This window comes from Mesocricetus auratus, unplaced genomic scaffold, assembly GCF_017639785.1.
Source record: "Mesocricetus auratus isolate SY011 unplaced genomic scaffold, BCM_Maur_2.0 Super-Scaffold_100030, whole genome shotgun sequence".
NCBI classification, from domain to species: domain Eukaryota; kingdom Metazoa; phylum Chordata; class Mammalia; order Rodentia; family Cricetidae; genus Mesocricetus; species Mesocricetus auratus.
The window spans coordinates 4,040,516-4,054,931 of record NW_024429211.1 but is presented as its reverse complement, the minus strand read 5'-3'; the positions used below and the strand labels follow the sequence as shown (position 1 = coordinate 4,054,931).

The following is a 14,416-nucleotide window of genomic DNA, read 5'->3' as shown; positions in this document are numbered from 1 at the left end:
GTCAATGCTTATATCTCCAGCCTGAAAGGTAAGAGGCATTTGCAATTCCAACCTGCTGCAAAACAGAAAAAAATCATTGACTGGGATATTGTACAGACTGCAATATTTTTGCTTAATTTGATAATGTATGTTGCCTGCAAACTCAAATATTACAGGGTATATATAATGAACATACTTTTGGTCTGACGTCCTGCATAACTGTGGTAAGATGATAATGAGAATATATTAAGAGAAAGGAGGCAGAAAACTGTTATATTTCTGTCAATATTATAAAACATGTTACACACTTCTTCTTTGGTGTATGCCATAACTGGGTGTATTACATAGGGTGGTGTTGAATTCTTGCACAGAAACCACATTCAACATGTCATTCCTAAGGCATATATTTTGCAAAATATTCTGCAATTTGACATGTAAATGAGAAGGTAAGTTTTTATTTTATGAAAGGAAGGCATTTTCTTATGAATATCAAATGTGCACTGCAAATTTGTATTCCCATGATGGTTACTGTGTGAGAAATATGTAGATTAGCACTAGACTATGACAGGATCTCTATTGAGGTTCCTTTCTTTAAATATTGCTATGTACATATGATCATTCTAAAAATGTCATTGCTCTTAAAATCTACCTTTAATGGTGTCTCCATGACACATAAAGAAAATATTCTTTCATCTTCATTTGGATGAATTTCAATGGATCTGAAATTACAATTTGTGTTTCATCAGTGGGACAACTGAGAAACAGTGTGTGTCTGTTTCCATCAATAAGGTTAGCGTCCATTCATCTAGTTCTTGGTAATAATGGGAGTGTTCTCCAGATGCATGTATCTGAGTGAAGTTCTATGTGAAAGTTGGCTTGTATCTCTATGAAATATAAAATGTGTGTGCATGCAATATGATATTCATTAAAATCAGACATTATAAAATTGGAAGATCATTCTTTCCAACCTTTCGACAAACACATCGCTTGTGCTGTGTACCTCATCTTCAAAAGAGGACAATATTCTCTATATGTTACCATGATAATAAAATGTTGGTACTTATTCTGTAACAATGAGGAAGTGGATTAACGGGGTGTCTGGATAGTGAGAATGCTGCTGCCATCAAGATACGCTCAATTTAGTCTACAGCATAAAGAGTATTCTAGCATCATAGGAAATTATTTCCAATTGTGTCTATTGGGGGAAGGAAGAGCAAACTGTGATCTCTGAAATGCTCAGTAATAGTGACAGGGAATCCTACTATCTTGCCTTTTCTCACAATTTTAGAAAGTCAAAGGGCACTGTCCTGAGATGCTCAGTTAGTATTTCACTGCTTCCAACATCTTTTAGTTTTTTATTTCATTCAGGCATTAGTCAATAGCTTAAAAACTAGATGGACAGTCTGTTGCTGCTAGTATTACTGTTAGTGTAACATAAACTGATGAATCAAGGTATAAGTCGGGTTTGCCTCAAAAAATTCATTGTTCACATGAAATTTTTGACACGAAGCCTGTCTCCACATTTATAACTTATGCTTCAAAATGGAAGGGTGCTAGCCTCTTAGGGGAAACATCACTGTTGTCAAGAGTACCTCCCATCTGAAGCTCTTATTGGCATAGTTACATGTCCATCACTGTCCTCAGAGACTTGTTCTCAACATCGAACCAGATCAATCCTCTTTTAACTCATGTGTGTTTCCAGTGCAATGGGAAAGCTGGGATAGCTAGTGGTTATGCATTTGAAATGAATGGTCACAACTATACAGCTTGCTTATTGCTCAGGTTTTGAATAGAGTTACTGAACCCCATTCAACATTAACACATACGCATGATCAAATTTAAGCAGAAACATGCAGAAATAATGTTCCATGACTTATTTACCAACATTATCCCTAAGAAACAGAAAATTCACAGGTTTTTTATGGGGCTAAATTTGATACATTGAAGTCAGTTTTAACAAATAATTTACTAAATCTAAAAAAACACATCAATAATGGAAAAAGACATCCTGTAATGAATATTAATCAATGAATACCTCTCCAGCCTAAATGGTAAGAGGCCACTGCAATTCCAACTAGAAACAAAATAGAAATATTTATATGGCATTTATACCAAACATACATTTGGTCTGACTTCCTCCATAACTGGGGTAATATGATAATGAGAATGTGTTAAAAGAAAGAGGCCTGAAGTTTTTGTGATATTTCTGTCAATATTATACTGCAAGTAAGGCACTAGATCCTTTGGTATGTGTCATCACTGGGATTATTGCATTGGATTGTGCTGAAGCCTTGCACAGCAACCATGTTCTAGATGCCATTCCTAATGCAGATATTCAACAAAATATTCAGCAATCTTAGATAGAAATGAGAAGGTAAGAAATTCTTCTATTAAAGGAAGGCATTTTCTATAAGAACATGAAAAGTGCACTGCAACATTGAATTCCCATGATCTTTTGTGTGTGAGAAATGTGTGCATTAGCTCTAGACCTTGGCAAGGTTTTCCATTGAGGTTCTTTCCATTAAAAATTGTTATGTGCAGCCGGGCATTGGTGGTGCACGCCTTTAATCCCAGCACTCAGGAGGCAGAGGCAGGTGGATCTCTGTGAGTTCGAGACCAGCCTGGACTACAAGCGAGTTCCAGGACAGCCTCTAAAGCCACAGAGAAACCCTGTCTTGAAAAACCAAAAAAAAAACAGTTTAAAAAATTGTTATGTGCACAAATTCATTGTACACATGTCATATTTCCTAAAGACTTCCTTTCATGGTGTTTCAGTAAAACATAAAAAATATTCTTTATTCTTTATTTGCATGAATATCAGTGTTTCTGAGTATAATATTTGTGTTTCATCATTATGATAAATGAGAAATGGAATGTGTCTGCTTCCTTCTCTAAGATCTGTGTGAAACCACCTGGGTATGAATACTCAAGGTAGTGTTGTCAGGGCGCATGGATCTAAGTGAAGTTCTTTGTGCATGTAGGTGTTTTAATTTTTTGGTACATGTCAACAGAAACCTGAAAGACAACAGGTATTTGAAGTTCTAACCTGCAACAAAATAGAAATAACAAATATCTTGAATGGAGTTTTGTCCATACTACAGTGTCTATCTTGATTTGATAGAGCAAGCTGGCCTAAATCACAGAGATTATAGGGCATTTATACCAAGACACATTTAGTCTGAATTGCTCCCTACAAGGTGTAAGATGATAAAGAGAATGTATTAATATTTCTGTCAGTGTTATAGTACATGCAAGGCATGAGTTCATTTGGTGTGTATCATCACTGGGTTCATTGATAGGGAACATACTCAAGCCTTGCACAGAAACAGAGTCCAAGATGCCATTCCTATCACAGGTATTTAAAAAAATTCGGCAATTTCATATATAAATGAAAAGGTAAGAATTTACTCTATGAGAGGAAGGCATTTTCTATAAGAACAGTTAAAGTGCTCTGCAAACTTCAATTCCCATGGTGTGTTTTGTTTGTGAAATATGTACATTAGCTCTAGACTAGGGCAAGGTTCTCTAATGAGTTTCCTTTTCTTTAAAATTGATATTTGCACATATTCATTTAACACATGTTATGTGCCTAAAATTCCCTTTCATGGTATATCAGTGAAACATAAGAAATATGTTCTTTCATCTTTACTTGAGTGAATCTCAATGATTTTGTGTATAGGGTTTCTGTTTCATCAGTGTGACAACTGAGAAATTGAGTATTTCAGCTTAATTCTCTGTGGTTTCTGTGCAACTACCTAGGTCTGTGTAATCAGGAGGTGTGTCTCAAATTCATAGATATGAAGTGCTTTGAGCAATTCCGAGTTGTTTCCATTTGGAACCTGTAATGTATGAGTATAAAATATAAAAAATTGAAGATCATTCTTCCCAAATTTTCATACAAACACTTCTCTTTTGCTGTGTACCTCAGTCAAAACAGAAAAATAAACTCCATATGTTATCATGACAGTAAACTATTGGTGCTTATGCTTTCACAATGAGGAAGTGGATTTAAGTGGTGTCTGGATGGTTAGATAGCTGATGCCATCAAGATACGTTCAATTTGAACAATAGAATAGATCATATTCTAGCTATATTGAAAATTTCATCCCATTGCTGGTAACTGGGCACAGGAACAGCAAACTGTGGTATGTGAAATGCTCGGCAATAGTGGTAGGGAAACCTAGTATCTCTTCTTTTTACCCAATTTTGGAAAGTCATAAAGCAGGGCCCATGATATGCTCTGTTATGATTTCACAGCTTCCATTATTTTAGCTCTTTATTTAAGTCTGTCATTAGTCAATGGCTGAAAAACTTGCTGGACAATATTTTTGCTGTTTGTGTTAAAGTTAGTGTAACATAAAGAAATGAATCTGATTACAATATGCATTTGCCATTCAAAAATAATTGTACCATGAAATTTGTGAGACAAAGCTAGTCTGCACCCTTATCTCTTATGCTTCAAAATGGGGGAGTGCTTGCCACATTTGGGGAAACATCACTGTTGTCAAGAGCACCTCCAATCTGGAGCTCAGATTGGCATAGGTACAAGAAAATCACAGTTCTCAAAAACTTGTTGTTATCCTCGATCCAGAAAAGTCCTCTTCTAACTCAAGTGTGTTTCCAATTATTTGGGAAAACATAAAAGTTAATGGATTTGACTTTGAATTTAATGCTCATGACTGTGCAGCTGGCTTATCGCACAGGATTCAATAGAGTTAATGAACCACATACTGAGTGAAAACATATGCTTCATTATCTTAAAGCATACATGATTAGAAAAAATAATCCATGGCTTTGGACCAGCGTTATTCCTAAGAAAGAGAAAATTCACATGGATATTATGGGATTAAATTTAAAATATTGATGACAGCTTTAACAAAATACATAAAATTCTAAAAAATAAAAAAACACATCAATAAAGGAAGAAGACATCCTGGAGAAGATATATATCAGTGCTTTCCCCATTCTGAAACATAAGTGGCCATTGCAATTACAAAAAAGTAATAAAAAATACATTGATTGGAATTTTTTCCAGACTGCAGAGTCTAGCTTAATTGGATAAAGCAAGTGTCCTCAAACACTGAGATTATAGTGAATATATACCAAACATATATTTGGTCCGATTTCCTCCATAACTGCAGTACGATGATAATGAGAATGTGTGCAGAGAAAGGAGGCCAGAATACCTTTGAGATATTTCTGACAATATTATAGTGCAAGTAAGGCACTAGTTCCTTTGGTGTGTATCATCACTGAGTTTATTGCATAGGGTGGTGCTGAAGCCTTGCACAGCACCTGCATTCTAGACACCATTTCTAATTCAGATATTATGTAAAATGTTCTGAATTTTGACATGTAAATTAAAGGTAAGTATTCTATGAAAGGAAGGCATTTTCTATAAGAACAAGAAAATTTCACTGCAAACTTTAGTTCCCATGTTGGTTTCTGTGTGAGACCTGTGTTCATTAGCGCTAGACTAATGCAAGATTCTCTAATAACGTTCCTTTTCTTTAAAGGTGTTATGTGCACATATTCATTCTAAGACATGTCATTGCTCCTAAAGGTTGCCTTTCATGGTGTCTCGGTGTGAGTGTTCTTTCATCTTTATTTGGATCAATCTCAATAAAATTGGATATAGTGTTACAGATTCATCATCATGACAAATATGAAACGGAGTGTCTGCTTCCTTCTGTAAGGTCTGTGTGCAACCACCTAGGTCTCTGTAATCAGGGGAGTGTTGTACGCATGCATGGATCTGAGTAATGTTCTTTGTGAAATTCGGCGATTTATCTGTTTGGAATGGAAATGTGTGGGTATGCAATATTCTATTCATTAAATTCACAAAATATAAAAAACTGAAGATTATTCATCACAAATTTTATGACAAACAATTCTCTTGTGTCGTACACCTCATATTCAAGAAAGTAAAACATTCTCAATATATTACCATGATGGTAAAATGTGGGTGATTACTCTCTCACAATGTGGAAGTGGATTCATAGGGTGTCTGGATGGTGATATGGCTGCTGGCAACAAAATATGTTCAATTTACATAATAGAATACCAAACATCTGGCAACAGGGAAAATTATATCACATTGCTGATAACTGAAGGAAGGTGGAGCAAACTGTGGTCTCTGAAATGCTCATTAAAGTAGGCAGGGAATCTTACAATCTCTTCTTTTCACCAATCATGGAAAGTCACAGGACGGGGCCTTTGGGATGCTCAGTTATGATTTCACTGCTTACACATATTGTAGTTTCTTATTTTAATCTTGCTTTAGTCAATGGCTTAAAAACTTGCTAGGCAGTTCGATGATGTTAGTATTACATTTAGTGTTACATAAAGTGAAATATCTATTCATTAGACAATATTGCGACAAAAAATTGTTCACACAAAATATGGGAGAAAAAGATCATGCTCCACTCTTATTTATAATACCTCAAAATTTTAAGAGTGCTAGCCAGTTTGGGGAAACATCACTGTTGTCAAGAGGAATTCCCATCTGACGCTCAGATTGGCATAGTTATGAGTAGGTCACTTTACTCAGAGAGTACTTGACACCATCAGTCCAGATAAGCCCTCTTTTAACTCATGTGTGTTTTAAGGCAATCAGGAAACTGGAATAGCTGGTGGCTTTGACTTTGAAATCAATGGTCATCACTGTGTATCTGGCTATTTGCTCAGGTTCTGAATAGAGGAACTGAACCACATATAGAATTAACACATAGGCTTCATCATCTTAAAGCATACATGAGCATAAAAATGATCCATGTCTAATTGACCAGCTTTATATGTAAGAAAGAGAAAATTTGCATGCATTTTATGAGACTATATTTGAAATATGGAAAATTGGTATTACAAACACACATAAAATCCTGAAATAAATAAAAAAATCAATAATGGAAAAAGACATCCTCTAATAAATATTTATCAATGCTTACCTCTCCAGCCTGAAAGGTAAGAGACCATTGAAATTCCAACCAGCAAAAAAATAGAAATAAAAAACACATTGTTTGGAGGTATGTCCAGCCTACAGTGTCTGGCTTAATTGGATAGATCAAGTTGTCCTCAGACACTGAGATTATAGCACATTTATATAAGAAACATGCTTGGTCTGATTTCCTCCATAGCTTGGGTAAGATGATACTGACAATGTGTTGAGCGAAAGGTGGCCAGAATGTCTTTGCGATATTTCTGTCATTAATATAGTACAGGGAAGGCAGAAGTTCCTTTGGTATCTTCCCTGGATTTATTGCTTGTGGTGGTGCTGAAGACTCAGAAAGCAATGGCATTCTAGATGCCATGCATAGCACAGATATTTTACAAATATTTGGCATTTTGATATGTAAAAGACAAGGCAAGAATTTATTGTATAAAACAAAGGCATTTTATATAAGAACATGAAAAGTGTACTGCAAACTTGCAGACCAATGATGGTTTCTGTCTGATAACTGTGTACCATAGCACAAGATTATGGCAACATTCTCTATTGAGACAGATTACTTTTCATTAAAAATTTTTATGTGCACATATTCATTCTTCACATGCCATTACACCTAAACTTCCATTCATGGTCACTCAAAGAAACATAAACATATTATTATTTCATTTTATTTGGATGAATTTCAATAAATCTGATTATAGTTTTTTTTCATCAGTGTGAGAAGTTAGAAACAGAATGTGTTTGCTTCCATGTCTAAGTTAAGTTTGCCACTACGGACGTCTGTGTAATCATGGGAGTGCTCTTTGGATCCATGTATCTGAGTGAGGTTCTTTGTGCAATGCAGCATTGTATCTGATTGGAACGGAAATTGTGTAATTGTGCAATATTTTCTTCATTAAATTAACACAATACAAAAAATTAAAATTCATTCTTCCCAACTTTTCTGACAAACATTTCTCTTTTGAAATGAACGCCATATTAAAAGAAAAAATAATATTCTTCATATGTTACCATGAGAGTAAAATGTTGGTGCTTATTCTGTCACAATGTGAAAGTGGAATGATGTGGTGTCTGAATTGTGAGATGGCTGCTATCATCATGATATTCAACTTTAAATATAGATTAGCAAATATTCTAGCAAAATGGAAGATTACATAGATTGCTGATAATTCTGTCAGCAGGTGCAACATGTGGTTTCTGATATGCTGCTCGGTAACGTTGGAATTCAATCCTACTATCCTTCTTTATCCACAATTTTGGTAAGTCACATGGCAGGTCTCTGTAGATGCTCATTTACGATTTCCTGCTTTCACAACATTTAGTTCTATATTTCGGTCTGCAATTAGTCAATGGCTTTCAAATTTGCTGGATATTTTGGTGCTGTTTTTATTACACTTGGTGTAAAATAAAGTCATAAATCAAATTATAAGACACTTTTGTCACACACAAAAAATCGTTACCAGAAAATTTGGGAGAAAAAGCCAGTCAGCACAGATATCTCTGATACTTCAAAATGGAAGAGTGCTAGCCAATTTGGTTAAACATCACTTTTGTCAAGAGGACCTCCCATCTGGAGCTTAGAGTGGCATAGTACAGGTCACTCAGCATCCTCAGAGAATTGTTGTCATCATCGATACATATGAGCCCTTTTAACTCAAGTGTGTTTCCAATGCAAGGGTCAAGCTGGAATAGCATGTGGCTTTGACTTTGAAATTAATGGTCACGGCTGGGCAGCTGGCTTATAGCTCAGGTTCTGAATATAGTTAAAAACCACATACAGAAATAACACAGAGGTTTACCATTTTAAAGCACACATGAGCAGAAAAATTGTTCACGTCAAATTTGCAAGCATTATTCGTAGGAAAGAGAATATTGACATGGATTTTATGTAACTAATTTAGAATACTGCAGTCAGTATAAACATAAAAATAAAAATAATTCTAAAAATATACATACACAAGAAGAATGGAAAAAGAATTCCTGCAACAAATATTAGTCAATGCTTACCCCTCCAGCCTGAAAGGTAAGAGGCATTTGCAATTCCAACCTACAGCAAAACAGAAATAAAAAATACATTGACTGGGATTTTGTCCATACTGCAGTTTCTAGCTTAATTTGATAGAGCATGTTGTCCTCAAACAGAGAGATTACAGGGCATTTATACCAAACATACATTAGGTCTGACTTCCACCATAACTGTGGTACGATGATAATGTGAAAATATTAAGGAAAATGTGGCCCAAAGCTGTATGTTATATTTCTGTCAATATTATAATACAAGTAGGGCACTAGTTGCTTTGGAGTGTACCATAACTGAGTTTATTGCATAGGGTGGTGCTGAATCCTTGCACAGAAACCACATTCAAGATGTCATTCTTAATGCATATATTTTACAAAGTATTTTGCAATTTGACATGTAAATGAGAAGGTAAGGTTTTATTCAATGAAAGGAAGTCATTTTCTTAAGATCATCAAAAGTGCACTGCAACCTGGAATTCCCTTGATGGTTTCTGTATGAGAAATGTGTAAATTAGCTCTAGTCATTAAAAATTGCTATGTAACATACTCATTTTACAAATGTCATTTCCCTTAAAGTCTTCCTATAATGGTGTCTCAATGAAACATAAAATATTTTTTCATTTTTACTTGGATGAATTTCAATGAATGTGAAATTAGTGTTTTTGTTTCATCAGTGTGACAACTGAGAAACGGAGGGTGCCTGCTTCCTTCTCTAAGGTTAGCATGCAATTATCATGTTCTAGCAAATAATGGGAGTTTTCTCTAGAGGCATGGATCTGAGCAATGATCTTTGTGAAAATCGGCTGGTATCTGTTTGGAATGGAAAAGGTGTGAGTATGCAATATGATATTCATTAAATACAGACATTATAAAATTGGACGATATTTCTTCCCAACCTTTTGAAAAAAACATCTCTTGTGATGTGTATCTCATTTTCAAAAGAGGACAATAGTCTCCATATTTTACCATGATAGTAAAATGTTGGTGCTTATTCTGTCAAAATGAGGAAGTTGCTTAGGGGTGTCTGGATGGTGAGTTGGCTGCTGCCATGAAGATATTTTCAATTTAAACTACAGAATAAAATATATTGTAGCATAATGGGAAATTATATCCCATTGTGGTAATTGTAGGAAACAAGAGCAAACTGTGATCTCTGTGATGCTCAGTAATAGTTGCAGGGTATCCTTCAATTTCCTCTTTTCCCAAATTTTGGAAAGTCACAGGGCATTGCACTGAGATGCTCAGTTATGATTTCACTGCTTCCACATCTTTTAGTTCTTCATTTCTTTCTGGCATTAGTAAATGGTTTAAAAAACTGGTGGACAGTTTTTTCTATTATTGTAATTTTTAGTGTAACATAAAGTCATGTATCAAATTACAAGAAAATTTTGCAACACAAAAAATGTTTTTCGCATAAAATTTGGGAGAATAAGCCATTCCTCACAATTATCTCTTATGCTTTAAAATGGAAGAGTGCTTGCCACTTTGGGGAAACATCACTGTTGTCAAGAGGATTTACTACCTGGAGCTCAGATTGGCATAGTTACATATCGATCAGCGTCCTCAAAGACTTCTTGTCATCATCGATCCAGATAAGTCCTCTTTTAACTCATGTGTGTTTCCAATATAACAGAAAGCTAGAATAGATAGTGGCTTTGACTTTGAAATAAATTGTCATTACTATGCAGGGGGGCTTATGTCTAAGTTTCTGAATAGGATTTCAGAACCACAAACAGTATTATCATATAGGCTTCATCACGTTGTAGCTTACATGAGCAGAAAAAATGATGCATGCCTAATTGGCCAGCATTATTCATAAAAAAGAAGATTACCATGAATTTTAGGGGACTAAATTTGAAATAATGAAAAGAGGTGTTACAAAAAAAGATAAAATCCTAAAAAATTTAAAACGCACATCAATAATGGAAAAAGACATCATCTAATAACTAGTAATCAATGCTTACCTCTCCAAACTGAAGGGTAAGAGGCAACAGCAACTACAACCTGCAACAAAATAGAAATAAAAATTCATTGATTGGAGTTTTGTCCAGACTACTGTGTCTAGCTTAATTTGATAGAACATGTTGTCCACAAACAGAGAGATTATAGGGTATGTACACCAAAAATACATTTTGTTTGAATTCCTCTATTCCTGGGGTAAGATGATAATGAGAATTTGTTAAGAGAAATGAGGCCAGAAGCTCTTTGTGATATTTCTGTCCATATTTTTGTATATTTAAATAAGTAGTTGCTTTGATATGTATCTTCCCTGGGTTTATTCCTTGGGGTTGTGAGGAAGGCTCACACAGCAATGGTGTTCTAGATGTCATTCCCAATACAGATATTTGACATATATATGTGGCAGTAAGAATTTATTCTATGAAAAAAGGCATTTTCAATAAGAACATGAAAAGTGTACTGCAACCGTGATTTCCAATGATGGTTTATATGTGAGACCTGTGTACCATAGCACTAGATAATGCCAATGTTCTCTATTGCGATTCCTTTCCAATAAAAATTTTATGTGCACATATTCATTCTACACATGTCATTGATACTAAAGACTTCCTTTCATGAAGACTCAGGGAAACATAAACACATTATTATTTCTTCTATTTGGATGAATTTCATTAAATACTATTATAGGGTTTGTGTTTGATCAGTGTGAGAACTGAGGAACAGAATATGTCTGTGTCAATCTCTAAGTTAATTGTGCAACTACGGAGGTCTTTGTAATCATGGAAGTGTTCCTGGATGCATGTATCTGAGTGAAGTTTTTGTGTAATATGGCATTGTATCTAATTGGATTGGAAAAGGTATGTGTATGCAAAATTCTCTTCATTAAATTAACACAATATAAAAAAATGAAGATCATTCTTCCCAAATTTTTTCTGACAAACACTTCTTTAGGGAAATGCACCTTATATTAAAAAAAGAGCAATATCCTAAATATGTTCCCATGAGAGTAAAATGTTGGGATTATTCTGTCACAATGGGGAAGTGGATTGATGTGGCTTGTTTATGAAGAGATGGCTTCTGCCATCATGATATGTTTTAACTTTAGAATAGCACCTATACTAAAAAATGGAAGTTTACATCCAATTCCCCGTAATTGGAACAGAAGGTGCAAACTATGGTTTCTGATATGCTCAGTAATGGTGGAATGGAATCCTACAATTTCTTATTTTATTCCATTTTTGGAAAGTCACACTTCAGGGCTCTGTAGATGCTCAGTTACCATTTCACTTCTTCTGCAATATTTAGTTCTACATTTCAGTTTGGCATTAATCAATCACTTAAAAATTTCCTGGACACTTTGTTGCTGTTTGTATTACAGTTAGTGTAAAATAAAGGGATGAATCAAATTATAAGACACTTTTGCCAAACACAAAAAAATGGTTACCATAAAATTTGGGATATAAAGCCAGTCTGCACAGTTATCGCTTATGCTTCAAAATGGAAAAGTGCTATCCACATTAAGGAAACATCACTGTTGTCAAGAGGACCTCCAAACTGGAGCTCAGAGTGGCATAGGTCAGGTCGATCAGCGTCCTCAGAGACATGTTATCATCATCGATCCAGATGAGTCCTCTTTTAACTCAAGTGTGTTTCCAATGCAATGATTACTCTGGAACGTTCTTTGGCTTTGATTTTGAAATGCATGGTTATGATTGTGCAGCTGGCTTATAGCTCAGGTTCTCGATAGTCTTACAAAAGACATACAGAATTTACAAATAGGTTTCATGATCTAAATCACACAGGAGCAGAAAAAATTATTCATGTCAAATTTGCCAGCATTATTCCTAGTAAATAGAATATTGACATGGATTTTATGGGACTAAATTTGAAATATTGAAGTCAGTATTAACAAAAAAAATTTTAAAAACCTAAAAAAGTAAAAATACACATCCAGAATGGAAAAATAGTTTCCATAATAACTATTATTCGATACTTACCCCTCCCGCCTGAAAGGTAAGAGGCATTTGCAATTGCAACCTGCAGCAAAATAGAAGTAAAAAATACAATGATTTGAATTTTTCCCAGACTGCTGTTTCTAGATTAATTTGATATAGCAAGTTGTCCTCAAACACAGACATTACAGAGCATTTATACCAAACATATATTTGGTCTGACTTCCGCCATAACTGGCGTAAGATGATAATGAGAATATATAAATAGAAGGAAAGCCCAAATCAGTTTGTTATATTTCTGTCAATATTAAAATACATGAAAGGCACTGGTTCCTTTATGTGTACCCTAACTGGCTTTATTGCATATTGAGGAGCTGAATCCTTGCTCATAAACCACATTCAAGATGCCATTCCTAATGTATACATTTTACAAAATATTCTGCAATTTGACATGTAAATGAGAAGGTAAGTATTTATTCTCTGAAAGGAAGGCATTTTCTATAAGAACATCAAAAGCACACTGCAACCTTGAATTCCCATGATGTTTTCTGTGTGAGATTTGTGTAGATTAGCACTGGACTATTACAAGGTCCTCTATTGCATTTCCATCCATTAAAATTACAATGTTCACATATTCATTCTACAAATGTCATTGATCTTAAAGTCTTCCTTTATTGGTGTCTCAATTAAACATAAAGCAATTATTGTATCATCTTTATTTGGATGAATTTCAACGAATCTTAATTCAGGGTATGTGTTTCATCAGTGTGACAACTGAGAAACTGAGTGTGTCTGCTTGCTTCTCTAAGGTTAGTGTGCAATTATCTACTTCTAGATTATAATGAGAGTGGTTCTCCAGATGCATGGATCTGAGTGAAATTCTTTGTGCATGTCGGCTTGTATCTGTTTGGAATGGAAAAGGTGTGAGTACGTAATATGATATTCATTAAACACAGATATTCTAAAAAATGGAAGATCTTTCTCTCCAAACTTACGACAAAAACATATCTTGTGCTGTGTAACTAATATTCAAAACAGGACAGTGTTATCCATGACAGTAAGTTGTTGGTGCTTATTCTGTCACAATGAGGAAGTTGTTTCATGGGGTGTCTGGATGTTGAGATGGACGCTTCCACCAAGATATGTTCAATTTAATCTACAGAATAAACACATATTCTAGCATCATGGGAATTTATAGCATATTGTGCTAATTAGTGGAAGGAAGGGCAAATTGTGTTGAATGAAATTCTCAGTAATAGTGGCATGGAATCCTTCAATCTCCTCCTTTTCTCCAGTTTTGGAAAGTCACATGGCATTGCCCTGAGATGCTCAGTTATAATTTCATTGCTTCCACATCTTTTATTTATTTATTTCTATTGGGCATTAGTAAATGGTTGAAAAACTTGCTGTACAGTTTTTCTGCTAGTATAATTGATAGTGTAACATAAAGTGATGCATCAGATTATAATACAAGTTTGCAACACACAAAAAATGTTGTTAGCATAAAATTTGGGAGAATAAGCTTTCTGCACAGTTATCTCTTATGCTTCAAAATGGAAGA

General features: G+C 34.7%; 3 non-coding genes across 3 annotated transcripts; all 3 read right to left on the bottom strand.

Moving 5' to 3' along the window:
- Window positions 1-8,497: 8,497 nt before the first annotated feature.
- Window positions 8,498-8,562, bottom strand: LOC121135035. Its single transcript, XR_005872228.1, has one exon. It is a non-coding gene; the product is annotated as a small nucleolar RNA SNORD109A (small nucleolar RNA).
- A 1,906-nt stretch (window positions 8,563-10,468) lies between these two features.
- LOC121135019 lies at window positions 10,469-10,534 on the bottom strand. The gene has a single exon (XR_005872212.1). It is a non-coding gene; the product is annotated as a small nucleolar RNA SNORD109A (small nucleolar RNA).
- Window positions 10,535-12,459: 1,925 nt separating this feature from the next.
- LOC121135023 lies at window positions 12,460-12,524 on the bottom strand. The gene has a single exon (XR_005872216.1). It is a non-coding gene; the product is annotated as a small nucleolar RNA SNORD109A (small nucleolar RNA).
- Between the last annotated feature and the right edge of the window lie 1,892 nt (window positions 12,525-14,416).